Here is a 25,004-nt window from a genome sequence, read left to right as displayed (position 1 = left end):
GATACTATTTCTTGCTTTATGTTTGGTGCTTTTCTGTAAACTAACCTTGGGCGGTCTTGTATATATTCCTTGATTTCCTCGTCGCGTCTGAGTAGAGGCCAGTTCTTGTTGATTATTCTTTCAAAGTGTTTGTGCTGGCTGTTGTAGTTGGTGATGAAGGTCACTTCTTTCGCTTCCTGGTTGTTTTTTTCTTTATATTTGAGGAGGTCTTCTCTTTTTGTTTCTTTTGCTGCTTCTATAGCTTTATGAACAGTGTCTTTGTCGTAGCTCCTTTCAAGAAACTTCTCTTCTAATGTCAAAATTTGGTCCTCAAAGGTGATGTTTTTGGAACAATTCCTCTTGAATCTTTTGAATTGTCCCTCAGGTATTCCTCACAGCCAGTTCTTATGATGGTTGCTGGTATGTAGTTGTTGCAGTCCACGGACTTGATAAAAGTTTTTGTCTGTATTGTTCTGTTTTCAATGTAAATTGTTAAATCCAGAAAATTAATTGTTTCGAAACTATGTGTTTCTGTGAATTCCAAATTTAGGTTGTTGTGATTAATATGTTTTGTGAATTCTATGAGTTTGTTGAGTGGTCCTGTCCAGATGACTATGATGTCATCGATGTAGCGTTTCCAAAGTGCTATGTGCTCTAGTAGGCTGTTGTTTTTCCAAATGTAGTCTTCCTCCCACTGCGCCATAAATAGGTTCGCGTAACTCGGTGCGAATTTCGTGCCCATAGCGGTCCCGCGGACCTGTCTGTAGTGGGTCTTGTTGTACCAGAATATGTTGTGGTTGAGAATGAATTGGATACCTTCTATCACGAAATGTATCTGTTCTTCCGGTAGATCTGACTGATTTCCTAGGATTTGTGTGATGGCCTTGCATCCATTCTGATGGTCTATACATGTGTATAATGATTTTACGTCATAAGTTACTAGGATGTAGTTGTCCTCCCATTTTATTTCGTCCAGTAATTTCAATATTTGAGTGGTGTCTCTGAGGTAGCTTTTTTGTGTGGTTACTGTTCCTTGTAATATGTTATCTATGTATTCTGATAGATGGGTAGTGAGTGATCCGATTCCTGATACTATGGGTCGTCCTGGTGGGTTAGTGATATCCTTATGAATTTTTGGTAAAAAATAGAAGACTGGCATCCTTGGGTTTGCTTGTTGGAGAAATGCATTTTCTTTTTTATTTAGGATTCCTTTTGTGCTTCCTTTCTTTATCAGTGTTACATATTCTTTTTTGTATAGTTCAATTGGGTTATTCGGGAGTTCTTCATAAGTGTCTTTGTCAGCTAGAAGTCTCATTGCTTCCTGGTGGTATTTTTCTTTGTCCAAAATCACAATTCCTCCTCCCTAGTCTGCAGGTTTTATTACTATCTGTTTGTTTTCTTTCAGTTCTCTAAGTCCTTTTCTTTCATCGTTTGTGAGATTGAGGGTTTGTTTATTCCTAGATGGGTTGATATTGAGATTTTCAAGATCCCGTTCCACACATTTTTCGAATGCTTCGAGAAAGGGTCCTTTAATATGTTTTGGGTAGAATTTTGATTTTTCTTACAAGTTAGTGTGTTTGTATTCATCTGTGTTGTTTTCGTCTATACTCGGCTCGCCTTGACCTTTTCTGTTTCTCTTGAAGAATTTTTTCAGGGTTAGCTTCCTCATAAAACAATGTAAATCTATGAATGATTGAAATCTATTTAGTTTGTTAGATGGTGCAAATTTTAATCCTTTCCTTAGGAGGCTTCTCTGTGCATAGGTGAGTTTGTGTTTGCTTATGTTGTAAATGCCTAGGGATTTTTCCTCTTCTTCTTCATATATTTTTCCGTGTTTGTTTTTCTTTGTTTTTCTCTTGGTTTTTCCTTCTCTTGTTCCTCTTCTGACGATTCTGTGTCTAGGCACTTCCTTTTTGTCATACTTATTTTGGTTGGATCTGCTTTCTTTGTTGAGTCTGGTAGAAATTCTTCTTCCTGTATTACTTCTAAAAAAAACTCCAGATTTTCTTCTGGGTCATTTCTTTCCTTTCGTGAGAGTTTCTCAAGTAGTTCTTTTGTTTTTTGTTCTTCTTGTTTGATTGCTTCAGCCATTCCTTTTCTATAGTTTTCCCTTATTTTATCGTATTGTGGTTCATCTGTGTAGCTGAACTGTGCTCTGTTGTATGGTTGGTAAATTCTGCCTTCTGCTGTACTCCTAGGTGTTTGTTTGATAAGCAGTGACCTATAGTTGTTTGACATGTTTCCATAGTAACCCTGATTCCTCTGTGGTCCTCTTTGTTGTTCCTGATGGTGTTGTATCTTAACGTTTCTGTTATATGTGTTGTATCTTCTCTGTGGATTTTGGTAGCTTTGGTAGTTTTGATAATTTTGGTGATTCCTTGTTTGTCTGTTCCCGTCGGTCTCTCTATTGAACTGCTGTTGTGTGTTCCTATGTTTTGCCCAATCTCTCTGTTTATTTTGGTAATCGTTCTTGTCTCTTCTAAATTTCCTTTTCTTGATTGATATAACTTCATTTTCTAGTTTGTGTAGTTTGTTTCTTGTGGTGTTTTCTAAAGTCTTGTAGTCTTCCATGTGCTCTAGAGGTTCTATCTTTGTTTTGATGTATGAGATTTCTTTCCTGATTTTTTCCATAGATTTTTCCCTAGATTTTTCCCTATCTTCAATGATAAGTTCCATTAATTTAAAGGAGCATTGGTCTGGGGCCAGGTCCCCTTTTTCTTGTAAGTTTTGTTCGTGTGGAATGAAGGTGGGGTATTTGAACAGTCTTAGACCCCTGGGCACAATGCGGTGCTCAATATATTTCTTCAGTGTGTTGCTATCCCACCATTGTTTTGTCTCTAAATTAAAAAGTTTCTCTAATTTGAGATAATATGAACAGAAGTTGTCTTCTTCCACAAATAAGTCTACTTCTTCCGTGTCAGGTTCATTACAAAAAATGTTTTCTAGTCTTTCTAGTCTTTGTTCTTTGTTTGTATCCATTAATAGGTTTGTTGCAGTGCACTGAAAAGAGTTTTTCGTTTCTGTGTAGCTGGGGGTGTGCTCTGCGCTCCCTAAAATGTTTACTTGTTTGTTTTGTGTAACCGAGCAGCCCAGGTTGGAGTAGGAAACTCTTTTCGTTTGTTTCCTTGCTTTACAAAATCTGGGGGGAGGGGAACCAACCTTTGGCGCTACTGGTTTAAAACTCAGGAATAATGATTTATTCACAATAGAACACAATTTTCTGCAACTGATATATAATAGGTGTGTATAGTTATGCACAATGTATATGGGTGTGGTGGATATATATGGAGGCAGTAGAATGTGTCTAGGTAACAAGTAGTTTATTTGGTAAAAATAATTTAAAAGTTTTTGACAATATTAATTCAAGCCTTACTGCTTTGGCGCGCTCTTTGTACTATTTTCAAACAGTGAAATGAAATTTAATAAAATTAAAATTAAAAAGCTAAAATCTATTGTTATTAAACACGTGATCAATAACACTTTGTGTGTAATTATAGAGACCGGTCTCTTTCTCTTTACGGTACTTTAGGATTGTCAAGTGTGAATCACGGCAGAGCTGATTGTGTCCACAAAAAATCCGGTTTTCAGTGAGTTCCTGATATTCCGTGAAAGCAGATTGCAATAACAGTAGTATGGTTTTCAGGTGACAGGTTATTACGAGTTGCTTACGTGTCTTCACCCTATTCAGGGCTGTGGAGTCCGTGGGTGTCTAATGGTGCTGCAGGTGTCTTTTTCTCCGTAGCCGCGGTTTGTTACAGGCGCCTGTAACTCCGTTTCCTTTGGTGTTGCCTCGTCGGCGTCTTCCAGGAAGTCGGGATCTCCAGGTTTCGTGTGAAAGAAGGGGGCGTGGTCCAACGCGTTTCACTCGCCCAATGGTGCCGTGCTTCGTCAGGGACAATGTGATGATGTGTGCCTCAGGCTCTCTTAAATAGTATTGAGTCTGTTGTGATTGGTTCAGGATAATTTCCTTTCAATCAGTGCAGTTAGCACTTCTGTTGTAAAAACTGTTTCTTTTTTAAAGTCCTGTCTTTGGTTTGTTTAACAATAATGAAAGCCTATTTTCGTCTTCATCTTGTCATAAATAGTATTTTGTTATATCAGAAGACAGATTGCAAGTTTCTGATACATTCGATTGGTCTGAAACATAGTGTCTAAAATACTTTTATGTAAAGTTGCTATTATTTCACAGAGGAGTTTACAATTAAAATGTCCTTGTTATATTTATATACGGCTTTTATAAGGATAGTGAAAGAAGAAGAAAAATGTTAAGTAGAGGTTATATGTGGATAAGAATAAATATAAATGTTGTACTGATAAGAAAGAAATAGTTAAGAGATATTAGATGTCTAGACGGACAATACAGTGGCATCATAGAGAACGGTCTATGTTCTTAGTGTTGTTTATGATAGGTCTGTGATGCATATTTAGGTATATTTAGGTATGGTATCTAAAAAAGATAAATTAGATGCTTAGACGGACAGTACAGTGACATCACAGGGAGCATTCTTCAGTACTGGTATGGTATCTAAGAAAGGTATATTAGATGCCTAGACGGACAGTACAGTGACATCACAGGGAGCATTCTACAATACTGGTACGGTATCTAAGAAAGGTATATTAGATGTTTAGACGGACAGTACAGTGGCATCACAGAGAGCATTCTACAGTAATTGTATGGTATCTAAGAAAGAAATATTAGAAATATTGGATGCCTAAACGACCAGTACAGTAGCATCGTAGAGAGCAATCTACAGTACTGGTATTGTTTATAACAGGTGTATGTCACATATTTAGGTGTGATACCTATGAAGTTTCTGTAAAGGATATAAATATTGTTTGGGCATCTGTTGTGGATATGGAAAACGATGTATATAAATGTTGAAAATTTAATTAGCATGCAGATAGGTAATCATAAGTATAATGTGTAATGAGTGGATAGAAGTATTCAATTGGATGTTTCATGGAGCAATATTTTGATATTTGCTTGTTTAATAGTCATTTATCTTGTAAGAAGTGTTTATTCCTCTTTGCTTGGTCGTGGATATTTCGATTATTCCTTATTCCTTGATTGTTCTTGGATCAGGCCTGAGTGTTTTTCCTGGTTGATTAGTCCTTATTCCACTTGTGCCCCAGGCAGGCTATCCCACATCATCACCAGGGTGTTGCTAGAAGTGACATTACTGCACCTAGGGTTCATAGATGGTCTCCCATTCTATTACTTGCTAGGCCCAAACCTCTTTACTTCCGAGTTCGGAATGGGATCGGGTGGTTTGTGGATGGTATGGCAGTATTTATTCACTTTTTTGCAGTCCTGGTGGTGTGGGTAAACCTACTGGGCATTTTTGTGGCATCGGTTAATCTCCCAAAAAACTGCTGAGCTCAAAGTCGATATTTAAACCCTTTGGTGCTAGGGTTTGCATATTGTGTATCCACTTTGTTTCCTCTCTTGACATAGTTTTGATGTAATCTCCACCTCGCCAGGGTATAATGACTTTCTTAATTGCTATGAAGTTTAGAAGGCTTCCATCATGCTTATGGTTCTTTTTGAAGTGATCTGAAACGCTGTGTGTTGCTACTTCATTGTCAATATTCCTTAGATGTTCGCTTATCCTTGTTTTTAGGCTTCTTGTGGTTCGTCCTATATATTGTAGGTTGCATGGACAGGTTAGTAGATATATTACTCCTGTTGTGTCGCAGGTCATCTTTTCTTTTATCTTGAAAATTTCCTTGGTTTCGTTCGATATAAAGTTATTTATTGGTTTGGTGCTTCTCTGTTTGCATGTTTTACACGCTTTGCATCTTGTGCAGTGATAGAATCCTGGTGTGGTATCGTTTATCCAGGTCCTTTCTTTTTCCTTTTTCTCTTCAGGTATAAAGCTGGATACTATTTCTTGCTTTATGTTTGGTGCTTTTCTGTAAACTAACCTTGGGCGGTCTTGTATATATTCCTTGATTTCCTCGTCGCGTCTGAGTAGAGGCCAGTTCTTGTTGATTATTCTTTCAAAGTGTTTGTGCTGGCTGTTGTAGTTGGTGATGAAGGTCACTTCTTTCGCTTCCTGGTTGTTTTTTTCTTTATATTTGAGGAGGTCTTCTCTTTTTGTTTCTTTTGCTGCTTCTATAGCTTTATGAACAGTGTCTTTGTCGTAGCTCCTTTCAAGAAACTTCTCTTCTAATGTCAAAATTTGGTCCTCAAAGGTGATGTTTTTGGAACAATTCCTCTTGAATCTTTTGAATTGTCCCCCAGGTATTCCTCACAGCCAGTTCTTATGATGGTTGCTGGTTGCTGGTATGTAGTTGTTGCAGTCCACGGACTTGATAAAAGTTTTTGTCTGTATTGTTCTGTTTTCAATGTAAATTGTTAAATCCAGAAAATTAATTGTTTTGAAACTATGTGTTTCTGTGAATTCCAAATTTAGGTTGTTGTGATTAATATGTTTTGTGAATTCTATGAGTTTGTTGAGTGGTCCTGTCCAGATGACTATGATGTCATCGATGTAGCGTTTCCAAAGTGCTATGTGCTCTAGTAGGCTGTTGTTTTTCCAAATGTAGTCTTCCTCCCACTGCGCCATAAATAGGTTCGCGTAACTCGGTGCGAATTTCGTGCCCATAGCGGTCCCGCGGACCTGTCTGTAGTGGGTCTTGTTGTACCAGAATATGTTGTGGTTGAGAATGAATTGGATACCTTCTATCACGAAATGTATCTGTTCTTCCGGTAGATCTGACTGATTTCCTAGGATTTGTGTGATGGCCTTGCATCCATTCTGATGGTCTATACATGTGTATAATGATTTTACGTCATAAGTTACTAGGATGTAGTTGTCCTCCCATTTTATTTCGTCCAGTAATTTCAATATTTGAGTGGTGTCTCTGAGGTAGCTTTTTTGTGTGGTTACTGTTCCTTGTAATATGTTATCTATGTATTCTGATAGATGGGTAGTGAGTGATCCGATTCCTGATACTATGGGTCGTCCTGGTGGGTTAGTGATATCCTTATGAATTTTTGGTAAAAAATAGAAGACTGGCATCCTTGGGTTTGCTTGTTGGAGAAATGCATTTTCTTTTTTATTTAGGATTCCTTTTGTGCTTCCTTTCTTTATCAGTGTTACATATTCTTTTTTGTATAGTTCAATTAGGTTATTCGGGAGTTCTTCATAAGTGTCTTTGTCAGCTAGAAGTCTCATTGCTTCCTGGTGGTATTTTTCTTTGTCCAAAATCACAATTCCTCCTCCCTAGTCTGCAGGTTTTATTACTATCTGTTTGTTTTCTTTCAGTTCTCTAAGTCCTTTTCTTTCATCGTTTGTGAGATTGAGGGTTTGTTTATTCCTAGATGGGTTGATATTGAGTTTGTCAAGATCCCGTTCCACACATTTTTCGAATGCTTCGAGAAAGGGTCCTTTAATATGTTTTGGGTAGAATTTTGATTTTTCTTACAAGTTAGTGTGTTTGTATTCATCTGTGTTGTTTTCGTCTATACTCGGCTCGCCTTGACCTTTTCTGTTTCTCTTGAAGAATTTTTTCAGGGTTAGCTTCCTCATAAAACAATGTAAATCTATGAATGATTGAAATCTATTTAGTTTGTTAGATGGTGCAAATTTTAATCCTTTCCTTAGGAGGCTTCTCTGTGCATAGGTGAGTTTGTGTTTGCTTATGTTGTAAATGCCTAGGGATTTTTCTTCTTCTTCTTCATATATTTTTCCGTGTTTGTTTTTCTTGGTTTTTCTCTTGGTTTTTCCTCCTCTTGTTCCTCTTCTGACGATTCTGTGTCTAGGCACTTCCTTTTTGTCATACTTATTTTGGTTGGATCTGCTTTCTTTGTTGAGTCTGGTAGAAATTCTCTTTCCAATCAAGGAATAAGGAATAATCGAAATATCCACGACCAAGCAAAGAGGAATAAACACTTCTTACAAGATAAATGACTATTAAACAAGCAAATATCAAAATATTGCTCCATGAAATATCCAATTGAATACTTCTATCCACTCATTACACATTATACTTATGATTACCTATCTGCATGCTAATTAAATTTTCAACATTTATATACATCGTTTTCCATATCCACAACAGATGCCCAAACAATATTTATATCCTTTACAGAAACTTCATAGGTATCACACCTAAATATGTGACATACACCTGTTATAAACAATACCAGTACTGTAGATTGCTCTCTACGATGCTACTGTACTGTTCGTTTAGGCATCCAATATTTCTAATATTTCTTTCTTAGATACCATACAATTACTGTAGAATGCTCTCTGTGATGCCACTGTACTGTCCGTCTAAACATCTAATATACCTTTCTTAGATACCGTACCAGTATTGTAGAATGCTCCCTGTGATGTCACTGTACTGTCCGTCTAGGCATCTAATATACCTTTCTTAGATACCATACCAGTACTGAAGAATGCTCCCTGTGATGTCACTGTACTGTCCGTCTAAGCATCTAATTTATCTTTTTTAGATACCATACCTAAATATACCTAAATATGCATCACAGACCTATCATAAACAACACTAAGAACATAGACCGTTCTCTATGATGCCACTGTATTGTCCGTCTAGACATCTAATATCTCTTAACTATTTCTTTCTTATCAGTACAACATTTATATTTATTCTTATCCACATATAACCTCTACTTAACATTTTTCTTCTTCTCTCACTATCCTTATAAAAGCTGTATATATATATATAACAAGGACATTTTAATTGTAAACTCCTCTGTGAAATAATAGCAACTTTACATAAAAGTATTTTAGACACTATGTTTCAGACCAATCGAATGTATCAGAAACTTGCAATCTGTCTTCTGATATAACAAAATACTATTTATGACAAGATGAAGACGAAAATAGGCTTTCATTATTGTTAAACAAACCAAAGACAGGACTTTAAAAAAGAAACAGTTTTTACAACAGAAGTGCTAACTGCACTGATTGAAAGGAAATTATCCTGAACCAATCACAACAGACTCAATACTATTTAAGAGAGCCTGAGGCACACATCATCACATTGTCCCTGACGAAGCACGGCACCATTGGCCGAGTGAAACGCGTTGGACCACGCCCCCTTCTTTCACCCGAAACCCGGAGATCCCGACTTACTGGAAGACGCCGACGAGGCAACACCAAAGGAACCGGAGTTACAGGCGCCTGTAACAAACCGCGGCTACGGAGAAAAAGACACCTGCAGCACCATTAGACACCCACGGACTCCACAGCCCTGAATAGGGTGAAGACACGTAAGCAACTTGTAATAACCTGTCACCTGAAAACCATACTACTGTTATTGCAATCTGCTTTCACGGACTATCAGGAACTCACTGAAAACCGGATTTTTTGTGGACACAATCAGCTCTGCCCTGATTCACACTTGACAATCCTAAAGTACCGTAAAGAGAAAGAGACCGGTCTCTATAATTACACACAAAGTGTTATTGATCACGTGTTTAATAACAATAGATTTTAGCTTTTTAATTTTAATTTTATTAAATTTCATTTCACTGTTTGAAAATAGTACAAAGAGCGCGCCAAAGCAGTAAGGCTTGAATTAATATTGTCAAAAACGTTTAAATTATTTTTACCAAATAAACTACTTGTTACCTAGACACATTCTACTGCCTCCATATATATCCACCACACCCATATACATTGTGCATAACTATACACACCTATTATATATCAGTTGCAGAAAATTGTGTTCTATTGTGAATAAATCATTATTCCTGAGTTTTAAACCAGTAGCGCCAAAGGTTGGTTCCCCTCCCCCCAGATTTTGTAAAGCAAGGAAACAAACGAAAAGAGTTTCCTACTCCAACCTGGGCTGCTCGGTTACACAAAACAAACAAGTAAACATTTTAGGGAGCGCAGAGCACACCCCCAGCTACACAGAAATGAAAAACTCTTTTCAGTGCACTGCAGCAAACCTATTAATGGATACAAACAAAGAACAAAGACTAGAAAGACTAGAAAACATTTTTTGTAATGAACCTGACACGGAAGAAGTAGACTTATTTGTGGAAGAAGACAACTTCTGTTCATATTATCTCAAATTAGAGAAACTTTTTAATTTAGAGACAAAACAATGGTGGGATAGCAACACACTGAAGAAATATATTGAGCACCGCATTGTGCCCAGGGGTCTAAGACTGTTCAAATACCCCACCTTCATTCCACACGAACAAAACTTACAAGAAAAATGGGACCTGGCCCTAGACCAATGCTCCTTTAAATTAATGGAACTTATCATTGAAGATAGGGAAAAATCTATTGAAAAAATCAGGAAAGAAATCTCATACATCAAAACAAAGATAGAACCTCTAGAGCACATGGAAGACTACAAGACTTTAGAAAACACCACAAGAAACAAACTACACAAACTAGAAAATGAAGTTATATCAATCAAGAAAAGGAAATTTAGAAGAGACAAGAACGATTACCAAAATAAACAGAGAGATTGGGCAAAACATAGGAACACACAACAGCAGTTCAATAGAGAGACCGACGGGAACAGACAAACAAGGAATCACCAAAATTATCAAAACTACCAAAGTTACCAAAATCCACAGAGAAGATACAACACATATAACAGAAACTTTAAGATACAACACCATCAGGAACAACAAAGAGGACCACAGAGGAATCAGGGTTACTATGGAAACATGTCAAACAGCTATAGGTCACCGCTTATCAAACAAACACCTAGGAGTACAGCAGAAGGCAGAATTTACCAACCATACAACAGAGCACAGTTCAGCTACACAGATGAACCACAATACGATAAAATAAGGGAAAACTATAGAAAAGGAATGGCTGAAGCAATCAAACAAGAAGAACAAAAAACAAAAGAACTACTTGAGAAACTCTCACGAAAGGAAAGAAATGACCCAGAAGAAAATCTGGAGGTTTTTTTAGAAGTAATACAGGAAGAAGAATTTCTACCAGACTCAACAAAGAAAGCAGATCCAACCAAAATAAGTATGACAAAAAGGAAGTGCCTAGACACAGAATCGTCAGAAGAGGAACAAGAGGAGGAAAAACCAAGAGAAAAACCAAGAAAAACAAACACGGAAAAATATATGAAGAAGAAGAAGAAAAATCCCTAGGCATTTACAACATAAGCAAACACAAACTCACCTATGCACAGAGAAGCCTCCTAAGGAAAGGATTAAAATTTGCACCATCTAACAAACTAAATAGATTTCAATCATTCATAGATTTACATTGTTTTATGAGGAAGCTAACCCTGAAAAAATTCTTCAAGAGAAACAGAAAAGGTCAAGGCGAGCCGAGTATAGACGAAAACAACACAGATGAATACAAACACACTAACTTGAAAGAAAAATCAAAATTCTACCCAAAACATATTAAAGGACCCTTTCTCGAAGCATTCGAAAAATGTGTGGAACTGGATCTTGAAAATCTCAATATCAACCCATCTAGGAATAAACAAACCCTCAATCTCACAAACGATGAAAGAGAAGGACTTAGAGAACTGAAAGAAAACAAACAGATAGTAATAAAACCTGCAGACAAGGGAGGAGGAATTGTGATTTTGGACAAAGAAAAATACCACCAGGAAGCAATGAGACTTCTAGCTGACAAAGACACTTATGAAGAACTCCCGAATAACCCAATTGAACTATACAAAAAAGAATATGTAACACTGATAAAGAAAGGAAGCACAAAAGGAATCCTAAATAAAAAAGAAAATGCATTTCTCCAACAAGCAAACCCAAGGATGCCAGTCTTCTATTTTTTACAAAAAATTCATAAGGATATCACTAACCCACCAGGACGACCCATAGTATCAGGAATCGGATCACTCACTACCCATCTATCAGAATACATAGATAACATATTACAAGGAACAGTAACCACACAAAAAAGCTACCTCAGAGACACCACTCAAATATTGAAATTACTGGACGAAATAAAATGGGAGGACAACTACATCCTAGTAACTTATGACGTAAAATCATTATACACATGTATAGACCATCAGAATGGATGCAAGGCCATCACACAAATCCTAGGAAATCAGTCAGATCTACCGGAAGAACAGATACATTTCGTGATAGAAGGTATCCAATTCATTCTCAACCACAACATATTCTGGTACAACAAGACCCACTACAGACAGGTCCGCGGGACAGCTATAGGCACGAAATTCGCACCGAGTTACGCGAACCTATTTATGGCGCAGTGGGAGGAAGACTACATTTGGAAAAACAACAGCCTATTAGAGCACATAGCACTTTGGAAACGCTACATCGATGACATCATAGTCATCTGGACAGGACCACTCAACAAACTCATAGAATTCACAAAACATATTAATCACAACAACCTAAATTTGGAATTCACAGAAACACATAGTTTCGAAACAATTAATTTTCTGGATTTAACAATTTACATTGAAAACAGAACAATACAGACAAAAACTTTTATCAAGTCCGTGGACTGCAACAACTACATACCAGCAACCAGCAACCATCATAAGAACTGGCTGCGAGGAATACCTGGGGGACAATTCAAAAGATTCAAGAGGAATTGTTCCAAAAACATCACCTTTGAGGACCAAATTTTGACATTAGAAGAGAAGTTTCTTGAAAGGAGCTACGACAAAGACACTGTTCATAAAGCTATAGAAGCAGCAAAAGAAACAAAAAGAGAAGACCTCCTCAAATATAAAGAAAAAAACAACCAGGAAGCGAAAGAAGTGACCTTCATCACCAACTACAACAGCCAGCACAAACACTTTGAAAGAATAATCAACAAGAACTGGCCTCTACTCAGATGCGACGAGGAAATCAAGGAATATATACAAGACCGCCCAAGGTTAGTTTACAGAAAAGCACCAAACATAAAGCAAGAAATAGTATCCAGCTTTATACCTGAAGAGAAAAAGGAAAAAGAAAGGACCTGGATAAACGATACCACACCAGGATTCTATCACTGCACAAGATGCAAAGCATGTAAAACATGCAAACAGAGAAGCACCAAACCAATAAATAACTTTATATCGAACGAAACTAAGGAAATTTTCAAGATAAAAGAAAAGATGACCTGCGACACAACAGGAGTAATATATCTACTAACCTGTCCATGCAACCTACAATATATAGGACGAACCACAAGAAGCCTAAAAACAAGGATAAGCGAACATCTAAGGAATATTGACAACGAAGTAGAAACACACAGCGTTTCAGATCACTTCAAAAAGAACCATAAGCATGATGGAAGCCTTCTAAACTTCATAGCAATTAAGAAAGTCATTATACCCTGGCGAGGTGGAGATTACATCAAAACTATGTCAAGAGAGGAAACAAAGTGGATATACAATATGCAAACCCTAGCACCAAAGGGTTTAAATATCGACTTTGAGCTCAGCAGTTTTTTGGGAGATTAACTGATGCCACAAAAATGCCCAGTAGGTTTACCCACACCACCAGGACTGCAAAAAAGTGAATAAATACTGCCATACCATCCACAAACCACCCGATCCCATTCCGAACTCGGAAGTAAAGAGGTTTGGGCCTAGCAAGTAATAGAATGGGAGACCATCTATGAACCCTAGGTGCAGTAATGTCACTTCTAGCAACACCCTGGTGATGATGTGGGATAGCCTGCCTGGGGCACAAGTGGAATAAGGACTAATCAACCAGGAAAAACACTCAGGCCTGAACCAAGAACAATCAAGGAATAAGGAATAATCGAAATATCCACGACCAAGCAAAGAAGAATAAACACTTCTTACAAGATAAATGACTAATAAACAAGCAAATATCAAAATAATGCTCCATGAAACATCCAATTGAATACTTCTATCCACTCATTACACATTATACTTATGATTACCTATCTGCATGCTAATTAAATTTTCAACATTTATATACATCGTTTTCCATATCCACAACAGATGCCCAAACAATATTTATATCCTTTACAGAAACTTCATAGGTATCACACCTAAATATGTGACATACACCTGTTATAAACAATACCAGTACTGTAGATTGCTCTCTACGATGCTACTGTACTGTTCGTTTAGGCATCCAATATTTCTAATATTTCTTTCTTAGATACCATACAATTACTGTAGAATGCTCTCTGTGATGCCACTGTACTGTCCGTCTAAACATCTAATATACCTTTCTTAGATACCGTACCAGTATTGTAGAATGCTCCCTGTGATGTCACTGTACTGTCCGTCTAGGCATCTAATATACCTTTCTTAGATACCATACCAGTACTGAAGAATGCTCCCTGTGATGTCACTGTACTGTCCGTCTAAGCATCTAATTTATCTTTTTTAGATATCATACCTAAATATACCTAAATATGCATCACAGACCTATCATAAACAACACTAAGAACATAGACCGTTCTCTATGATGCCACTGTATTGTCCGTCTAGACATCTAATATCTCTTAACTATTTCTTTCTTATCAGTACAACATTTATATTTATTCTTATCCACATATAACCTCTACTTAACATTTTTCTTCTTCTCTCACTATCCTTATAAAAGCCGTATATATATATAACAAGGACATTTTAATTGTAAACTCCTCTGTGAAATAATAGCAACTTTACATAAAAGTATTTTAGACACTATGTTTCAGACCAATCGAATGTATCAGAAACTTGCAATCTGTCTTCTGATATAACAAAATACTATTTATGACAAGATGAAGATGAAAATAGGCTTTCATTATTGTTAAACAAACCAAAGACAGGACTTTAAAAAAGAAACAGTTTTTACAACAGAAGTGCTAACTGCACTGATTGAAAGGAAATTATCCTGAACCAATCACAACAGACTCAATACTATTTAAGAGAGCCTGAGGCACACATCATCACATTGTCCCTGACGAAGCACGGCACCATTGGCCGAGTGAAACGCGTTGGACCACGCCCCCTTCTTTCACCCGAAACCCGGAGATCCCGACTTCCTGGAAGACGCCGACGAGGCAACACCAAAGGAAACGGAGTTACAGGCGCCTGTAACAAACCGCGGCTACGGAGAAAAAGACACCTGCAGCACCATTAGACACCCACGGACTCCACAGCCCTGAATAGGGTGAAGACACGTAAGCAACTCGTGATAACCTGTCAACTGAAAACCATACTACTGTTATTGCAATCTGCTTTCACGGACTATCAGGAACTCACTGAAAACCGGATTTTTTGTGGACACAATCAGCTCTGCCGTGATTCACACTTGACAATCCTAAAGTACCGTAAAGAGAAAGAGACCGGTCTCTATAATTACACACAAAGTGTTATTGATCACGTGTTTAATAACAATAGATTTTAGCTTTTTAATTTTAATTTTATTAAATTTCATTTCACTGTTTGAAAATAGTACAAAGAGCGCGCCAAAGCAGTAAGGCTTGAATTAATATTGTCAAAAACTTTTAAATTATTTTTACCAAATAAACTACTTGTTACCTAGACACATTCTACTGCCTCTATATATATCCACCACACCCATATACATTGTGCATAACTATACACACCTATTATATATCAGTTGCAGAAAATTGTGTTCTATTGTGAATAAATCATTATTCCTGAGTTTTAAACCAGTAGCGCCAAAGGTTGGTTCCCCTCCCCCCAGACTGGTAGAAGGTTAGTGACTGGACAAAGATAAGAGCAGCTTATTTTGAATCGTCGGCAGACGTTTAGCATGACTATTATAATATATGACTTATGACCTTGGGGATAGCATAGTATTGGATAAAAACAAAATCTCACACCTACTGGTACAGTGCCATTACTTAACATCCACAAGCGGCTGCAAATGGGCCATTGGAGATATATGAAGGGTGCTTTACTCTCTCTCTCTCTCTGCCTGCCTAAATCCCAGTGTGCCAGTGTTGCACGCTGATCCATTTTTATTAATATGTAGAGATGTAAGAGAATTAAATTGTGCTTTAATCATTTGTTTTTATCCAATACTATATACAGATGTAGCCATGCTGATCATGGCTACATCTGAGAGAAACGTGCACCCTCGACGCAGCTATGCGAACCTGTGCCTAGCTATGTCGAGTTGCGGCATTTGCCGCCCCCATCCATGTGAATGGGGCACACACATGTCTTAGCTGTCCAGATGTACGCGGTGCGGTCGCGACTAACAAGGCGCAATCGCCTTAAGATGTAGCCACAACGAGAATAGCTACATTTGTACAGTTGTAATTCCTGTTAGCGTCAGAAATGAATGCTATGGTGGTTATGACTGTCCCCCTCCCCCCTCATTCCCACTCAGGGAGTGTGGGGGTAGGGGGACAGTCATAACCCATAGGGGTACAGGGGAAACCACTGGTGGGCCCTACTGTCTGGGGGCCCACCTCCTCGTCTATGGATCAGGTCCCGTCTGTGCACTTGAATTGTACATTATACATATTATCTACAGTGCATTGCAGTTATTAATCTGGTACATTATCATGCATGTACTAGCAGTATTTACCATATATATTTATCATGGGCCTTATACCATGTTAGCCAAGCCTCTGTGGCAGCAGGCCACACCCCTAAGCATGGGCCTTTACCTCTGCATTCCCCCGGTGGGCTCTCCATGCCCCACTCATTTCTTGCTCTCTTTTTTCACTCTCTAACCATTGACGTATAGGTGCGTTTTTCTCCTGCCGGGTAAATAGGTCAAGATATCAGATTTGAGGTGACAGATGGGAAGACTGGGTTAGGCAAGGTTAGTTGGAGGGCGGATGCTCTGGGCAAACCAGGGACGTGCAGTCAGGGAAGGCAGGGGAGGCAGTGCCTCCCCTGTCATTAATGATTAAAATAATATAAAGAAGATACTTATGACACATACTGTATTCTGTGTCATAGGTATCTCCTTTATATTAATCTAATCATTATCCCTGTTTAAATGTGTTTGGGAGGCACCGATCGTGGTGCCTCCCAGTGTGAATGGGGAAGGGTGTGGGAGCGGGGGGCGGGGCCTAGCCATGGGTATTAAAAGTCCATTGGAAATGCATGGGAAAGCGGCACCATTAGAGGTGCTGCTTTCATACAGGGACGTGCTTTCAACCCATGAAAGCACACCCCTGTCAGTGAGGCCACAGTGATTGGCCAGAGGATCCGTCACTGGATCCGCTGCCATCACTATATGGGTGCGCGGAGGTGTGGGCATTGGTGGCAGTGAGAGTATTAGTGGCACTGCCATTCTGCAGAGTTTGGCAGCGGAGCAGTACCAATTTCAAAAATGGCACCTCAGCGTAATTTTTTAAATTCAAGATGGCAACCACAGACAATCACGGCTCGCTGCGTCATCACCCCGGACTCTCCGGCTAACTTATATAAGTCAGCACGAGGCATCTGCGTCAGTCCGACGGCGGAAGAGCTCCTGAAGAAAGAAGACGCTGGAAGTCCTGGATGGGCTGTAGCCATGCAAACGAGCTTAAAGGCCGCCGCCCCCAGGTGAAGACCCTGAATAATAAACTTTTTTTTAAAGATGGTGTGGTGTTTTTATTTTAATATTTTCTTTACAGGTGGACTACAGGTGCCAGCGGGCCCTTTATGTCCGGACATGCTGGCACTTGTGGTTCTCCAAGTGCTATGCAAAAGAGCTTAACGGCTGCCGCCCACCAGGTGAAGACGCTGGAAGCCCTGGGAAGGCGGCAGCCATGCAAAAGAGCTTAAAGGCCGCTGCCTCCCCGGTGAAGACGCTGGAAGCCCTGGGGAGGCGGCGGCCCCCCAGGTGAAGGCGTCGAAAGCCCTAGAGAGGCGGCAGCCATGCAAAAAAGCTTAAAGGCCGCCGCCCCCAGGTGAAGACCCTGACTAATAAACTTTTTTTTAAAGACGGAGTGGTGTTTTTATTTTAATATTTTTTTTACAGGTGGACTACAGGTGCCAGTGGGCCCTTTATGTCCGGACATGCTGGCACTTGTGGTTCTCCAAGTGCTATGCAAAAAAGCTTAACAGCCACCATCCACCAGGTGAAGACGCTGGAAGCCCCGGGAAGGCGGCAGCCATGCAAAAGAGCTTAAAGGCCGTTGCCTCCCAGGTGAAGACGCCGGAGAAAGACGACGGAAGCCCTGGGGAGGCGGCGGCCCCCCAGGTGAAGACGGCGGAAGCCCTGGAGAGGCAGTGGAAAATGCAATGCAAAAGTGCTTAAATGCCGCCGTCCCCAGGTGAAGACCCTGACTAATAAAAATTTTTTTAAAGACGGTGTGGTGTTTTTATTTTAATATTTTCTTTACAGGTGCCAGGGGACCCTTTATGTCTGGACATGGTGGCAATTGTTGTTCTCCAAGTGCTATGCAAAAGAGCTTAACAGCCGCCGCCCACCAGGTGAAGAAGCTGGAAGCCCTGGGAAGGCGGCAGCCATGCTAAGGAACTTAAAGGCTGCCGCCCCCAGGTGAAGACCCTGACTAATAAACTTTTTTCTTAAAGATGGTGTGGTGTTTTTAAAGAAGAAGAGGAAGACAAAGAAGAAGAAGAAGGAGAAGAAGAAGAAGAAGAAGAAGAAGAAGAAGAAGATGAAGAAGAAGTAGTAGTAGTAGAACAAAAATAGGCTACATTTTGCTTAAAATAAAAATAGACATTTATTTTTTAAATATATTTTGCTTGAAGTTGTCGTAATAAATAAATTCTCTCAAAAGGTGAAGAAATGACACATACTTAGGGAGACAAATATATTAGGAGAGTTTAAAACCATGCATTGTTTATTCTACACAAGAGAGTACCATGTGAGGCAGCCATTTTGGGTCCACTACATAGATTACACTGTGCTATAAGTAAAACATGGCAGTAAGGCATACAAAGATAAAATGAAAAGCAACTAACAGGACACCTAGTTTGCAGCTTACGCAGTAAGGAAAATGGTCTTACTCTATAATTGCTTTTAGATATCTTTCTCCTTTATAACTATTTTAAAGTGAGCTGAGGGGAAAATAACAATACAGGGTCCAGTTACATTATAAAATAATAAAAAAAAATTCTCTGACCAAAAAATAAAAATGTATAATAATTCTCCAACACTCTGAAGATGGTAAGCTCATACTGTGAATTGCATAAAATATTTCTATGAACCCCGCTTAATCACTGTTACACACTGGTTCTCACTGAGCGGAGGCTGAGATGTGTTATTCGGCAGGATCACTGAAAGTGTTGTGGATCTCTTATAATCTCAGGTCTCTGAGGAGTTAAGTGAAAAACTACTGTCTCCCACTGTGATGCTCTAAGACATTGACAAGATGCAGCCGCATTTATGTGCAGGATTTAGGTCAGCAGCCATCTTGGTACAGGGAGTGAAGCCTTCCTGAAGGAACAGTATGGAATCTGCGCAGTAGCGCTCTCCCCTTTCAACACTTTTTATGTACAAATAGGATAATAATGCTAAAACTCCCACATAGTCATCTAAATGGGATGTAGTCACCATCCCGGCGGTCAGCTTACCACCACCGGGATCCCGGCCACCGATTGCAGTCAGTGGGGCCAAGGACTATTCCCACTAGTTGGTGTCCATGACACCCATAGAGAGGGAATAGAACCTGTGGCAAGCGCAGCAAGCCACCAAGTTCGCAGCGTGAAGCCCACAGCAAGGGGCTTCATTTTGCTTGCCCCTCTCCCGGCATTCTGGCAGTCAGGATCCCGTCATCGGTATGCTGACCACCAGGATCCCGGCCGCCGGTCAACAACGCATCTGAGTTATTACTTGTGCCTGGTGTAGGATTTTCAAATATGTGTAGTTTACTGTATACAAGGATATAAAACCTTAAAGGAACTGAGATCTAAGGTGTATTACATGTGGTTATAAAAATAAGTTTATTTTATGGCAGTAGTTTCCATACAGGGGGCCGTGAGACCCTGGGGTTCCTTGGGAAAGGTGGGAAGGGGGGGGATAGGGGAGGCCTTGCAGTGGTGCTGTAGTTTGGTGGTCCATGAACAATTCAAATTGCTTATACTGAATTTAGTCGGCAAAACCAGTCCTTCACCACATAACTGAACCTAAGGTTAACATATTATAAACACTATTTACTTCATTTTATATTTTTTTCTAAATTTCTCATTAAGAAACTATGGTCTTGGGGTGCCATGACAGAAATTCTGAAACTCTAGGGCAGGGGTGTCAAACTCGTAGCTCCTACCGCATCCTTTTGTGGCCCGCGGGCAGGGGTCCTTTTGCGGCCCAACCACCTTGCTTGCATCGAGGGCAGGAGAGCACAGCGCACACCTCTCTTGCTCCCCAGTCCAATCTCCGGCAATGGCACGGGTATCTTAAATCAGGTGCCGGTCCGTGTTCACGGACCAGAAGCCAATCAGGAGCAGTGCCAGAGTTTTTGCTTTCTATGTGCAGTGCCATCTTCCCAAAGAAATCACCATGAAGACGGCGCCACTGCCACTGGCTACAGCACAGGCATACTGGGGAGGGGTAGCAAACTGGGGCTTCTGCCAGGCCTTTCCAGCAGCCCCTTTACCAATGCTCGTCTTTTGTTGTTTTTATAACAACATGGTGACGACACTGTAGCAAAGAGATTTTCAACCCTTTACATCTCGCGGCACACTGAACAAGATTTAAGTATTGCCAAGGCACATTCAAATATAATGGTGATGCATGGTTCAGTTGCATGTCCTATGATGTCATGTTACAGCTTCTCCATAGGTAACGCCTGAGCCACATCTGAGAAAGCCAGAAGAGCCCAACACTGCCCGGGTCCTAAATAAGAACTGGCTCTGCAACCACTAAACCCACCAGTATTGATCGTTCCAGGGCCTCAGTAACGGCAAAACACTGACGGGCCTGGATGTGCTTCTATGGCGGCACACCTGGAGACTGCTCAGGGCACACTAGTTTTCATCGTTTTGTCCTTAAATGAGGTTATCATTGAAACACTGGAACAGTAATAAACAACATAACAACAGTGGAAATTGGGTTCACACAAAGCCTTACATAGCCAAAGATAAATAGGGACACCCTTCAATAAAAATATATACATATAATAAAACTGTAAGGGTTGTGTCTGTACATAGACATTTTTTTATTGAGAATTATACTTCTAGGGACTGTTTATGGACCATGGAGACAAAAAAAAAGTGAAATTTAGACTGTGTCTGTACGTTCTGGCATCACACAAAAACTACTGTATGAATTTATATCACATTTTCACTGTTGTATAGCTTAGTGACCTAGAAAAGGATTGAGGTATGTATGGTCTCGATCTAACATCAGGGAGAGGAACAATAAATGAACAACCAGATGCTTGCAGTGTGCAGGCTCCTCAAGTCCAAAAAGGATGCGGTTACAATACCAGCTCTGGCATCATGAACACTGACTAGCCCGCCAGTTGGCATGCCGAGCAACAGGGACTATTCCCATAGAGTGGGATAGAACCTGTGGCAAGCGCAACGAGCCCGCAAGGGTCTTTGTTGTGCTGGCCGAAATCCCCCCTGCTGGCCATCTGACAGACGGAATCCCGGCGTCGGTATGGTGACCGCCAGTCTCCCAACCACCGATCACCCAATACCAACCTGTCCAAAATGACTGTACACTATGAGTGGAATTATTACACTCACTTAGTGCAGTTGGACTTCCAGCATATAGCACTGCACTGACAGTTGGTGTTCCGGTCATGCTTCTGCAGACCTTGACTCTGCCCAGGTTATACTGTTTTCAGCTAGAAAGCTGTCCAATCTGATTTTGAATGCATTTGCAGAGTCCGCCATTATTACCTTCTCCGGCAGGGAGTTCTAAATCTTTATTGCCCTGAAGAACCCCTTCCTATGTTTTGTATGGAATTTTCTCTCCTCTAACCTCAGTGAGTGTCCATGTGTCCTATACAGAGTTCTATTAATAAACAAATCCCCTGCTAACTCCTTGTAATGACCCTTTACATATTTGAAGATATTAATAATATCTCCTCTTAGACGCCTCTTTTCTAGAGTATACATATTTAACATAGTTAGCCTTTCCTCATACTCCAGTGTCTCTAACCCTTTAATCAGTTTAGTAGTATGCCTTTGAACTCTTTCGAGTTCTCCAATATCTTTTTTATAATATGGTGCCAAAAACTTAACACAATATTCCAGGTGCGGACGTTCCAATGATTTGTACAGCGGCATGATTACATCCTCGTCCCTGGTCTCAATACCCCGTTTTATGCAAGCAAGGACGTTACTTGTCTTCTTCACTGCATTTTGACACTGTGTACTGCTATTGAGTGTATTATCTATGAGGACCCCCAAATCTTTTTCCACTACTGATACCCCTATATTTTCCCCATTAAGTGAATAGGATGCAAGTTTGTTTTTAATCCCAAAATGCATAGCTTTGCATTTTTCAATATTGAACCTCATTCCCCATTTAGACACCCAGAATTCAAGTTTAAATAAGTCATTCTGTAGAGACTCCACATCTATTTCTGAATTAATTACCTTACACAGTTTACTATCATCTGCAAAGATTGATACTATGCTTCCCAGGCCTATTCCTAGGTCATTAATACATATATTGAACAGTAGCGGACCAAATATGGACCCTTGTGGTATACCGCTGACTACTAGTGCCCAGCTGGAGAACATCTCATTGACCACTACTCGTTGTACCCTGTTATCCAGCCAATTACCTATCCATGTACAAATAGTGTATCCTAGGCCAAGTTCCCTTAATTTGATGATCAGTCTCTTGTGAGGCACTGTATTGAAGGCTTTTGCAAAATCTAAATAGACCACATCCGCTGCTTTTCCCTGGTTAAGATTATCGCTCACTTCGTCGTAGAAGCTAATTAAGTTAGTTTGACATGATCTGTCCCTCACAAACCCATGCTAACTCCTTCTCATAAACTTAGTATTCCGCAGATAATCCTCTATGCTATCCCTCAAAATTCCTTCCAATATTTTACCCACTATAGAGGTTAAACTAACTGGTCTATAGTACCCAGGATGATTTTTAGAACCCTTTTTAAATAATGGCACTACCTCAGCTATACGCCAATCCATCGGTACCATACCCGATTTAATGGAACTATAGAAAATCAAGTATAAGGGTCTTGCAAGCTGTGCCTTAAGCTCCATAATAACCCTCGTATGAAAACCATTTGGTCCCGGTGATTTATAAATCTTTATGTTGCTTAGTCTCTCCAGGACTATTTCCTCACTTAAACAAGCATCTAGCCAAGAATCATTACCTTCACTGTCGTTATGCACTACTAACACCGTCTGATCCTCCCTGGTGAAAAAAAGCTGTTCAGTATATCCGCTTTTATTTTGACATCGTTTCCAAGGCTCACAGTTCATCTTTTAATGGGCCTATGTTCTATTTTTTTAACCCTTTAATGTTTATGTATTTATAAAACTCTTTGGGATTGGCTTTATTCTCTATAGCAATTTGTTTTTCGTTTACAATTGTAGCTGCCCTTATTACTTTTTTGCATCTTTTATTGCATTCTTTGTAATACTGGAATGACTCATCCCCTCCATTAGTTTTAAATGCTTTAAAAGAACACCTCTTGATCTTTGGGGGAGTGGTCTAGCTGCTGCTGTGAGTGGAAGTGTCTCAGCAGAGCTGCAGGATTTCTGGCACTTCTCTCCCTCCATGCACATCCATCTCTGCTCCTTTCAGCCTGGTGCCCTCTCCCCCACTCCTGCTGCTGTGCGCTGGCCGGTTGGTGGGGTCCGCGGAATTGGGGAGCACTCCTGGAGGCTCCTGCAGATTGCGGCCTACCTTCTGCCCTGAAGCAGGGGGCTACATTTTCAAGCCTACCCGGGCCGGACTTCCGGGACCCGGGAAAACTGGACGTGGCTCCGCCGGACGGCTCCTACCTCTCCCTGCAGGCTCCTGGGGGGTCCCTGGGGGCTACCAGAGGCCGAGGACCCGTGGGCCCTTGTGCTTTTACTCCTGTGTGCCTGGGATCCACCTCTGTCTCCAGCTGGGAAGGAGACATTCACAGCCAGCGCCCATTTTGGATTTTTCAGTCTGTGCATCTCTGCAGCTCTGAAACTGAACTCTGAGCTAAACCAGGACCAGTGATATCTGCCTGGGGCTCTCCTCCAGCTTTATCTACGACATCTCCCTTGGGGTGTATATTCCATTATGTGGTAGTGCTGCCGATTCCTGCTGGAATCCCCTGTACTGGATCTGTGAGTACCCCCTTGCTGGGATTTGTTGTGCCTCTCTCATAGTTGTCATTTTTCCCCGACCCTGCAAAGATCTCTCTGCATGTAATAATGTTTGAATAGGGATGTGATGTGCTCTGTCCTCTCTTCGCCTCCACCCGGGGTCCTCATGCATACATAGTAGCTTCTGTTTGGAACCAGCATACTACTCTGCCTCCAGGGCCTGTGACGCATTGGCCTTCCAGTTTCACCCGTCTACTCCTTCTACTGCAGCCCTCTAACGATGCCCCCTAAAAAAATTAAGGACACACTCCCGCCCCCGGTGGCTTTCTCTAATCAAAAAGGGGCTCGTATCTCCTCGTCTCCTGCCATGAGTTCCATACCATCGAGCCAACCTGACCGTCCTAAGGAGAGTTCTGGCCATTCCTTATCGGTCCCTGGGGTGGACTCTAATTCTACGGATCCTCTCACTGTCAAGACTCTGTGCCAAGTCCTTGCGGCTTTTAAATCTGAGCTCACTCAAGACCTCTTTCTGGCTATCCGTGAAGTTAAAGTGGAGCTAACTGCTTTAGGTGATCGCACAGACCACCTTGAACGTAAAATGGAGGAACTGGTGTCCTCTCATAATGACCTTATTTCGGCCCATGACCGACAACAAGCTGAGATGGAGACGTATAAAGACAAACTGGCGGATATAGAGGACAGGTCGCGGAGAAATAATATTAAAATCCGAGGTATCCCAGACTCTGTGGCCAATTCGGAACTTCTGAACTATGCTATGTCCCTCTTTCGCAAACTGCTACCTGGGGCGGACGACAGAGACCTTCTCATAGATCGCATTCACCGGCTTCCGAAACCACGGTCAGCTTCCGCCTCCTACACTCGGGATACCCTCCTCCGTGTTCACTTCTTTACGACCAAGGAACGGATAATGCAAG

General features: G+C 40.5%; 2 pseudogenes; one reads left to right on the top strand and one right to left on the bottom strand.

Annotated features, from left to right (window-relative positions):
• Window positions 1–5,153: 5,153 nt before the first annotated feature.
• On the bottom strand, window positions 5,154–5,272 carry LOC134944736 (5S ribosomal RNA; annotated as a pseudogene).
• Window positions 5,273–13,453: 8,181 nt separating this feature from the next.
• On the top strand, window positions 13,454–13,572 carry LOC134944735 (5S ribosomal RNA; annotated as a pseudogene).
• Window positions 13,573–25,004: the final 11,432 nt, after the last annotated feature.

Source organism: Pseudophryne corroboree, chromosome 1 (genome assembly GCF_028390025.1).
Source record: "Pseudophryne corroboree isolate aPseCor3 chromosome 1, aPseCor3.hap2, whole genome shotgun sequence".
NCBI lineage: Eukaryota > Metazoa > Chordata > Amphibia > Anura > Myobatrachidae > Pseudophryne > Pseudophryne corroboree.
This window is presented reverse-complemented; position numbering and strand designations above follow the sequence as displayed.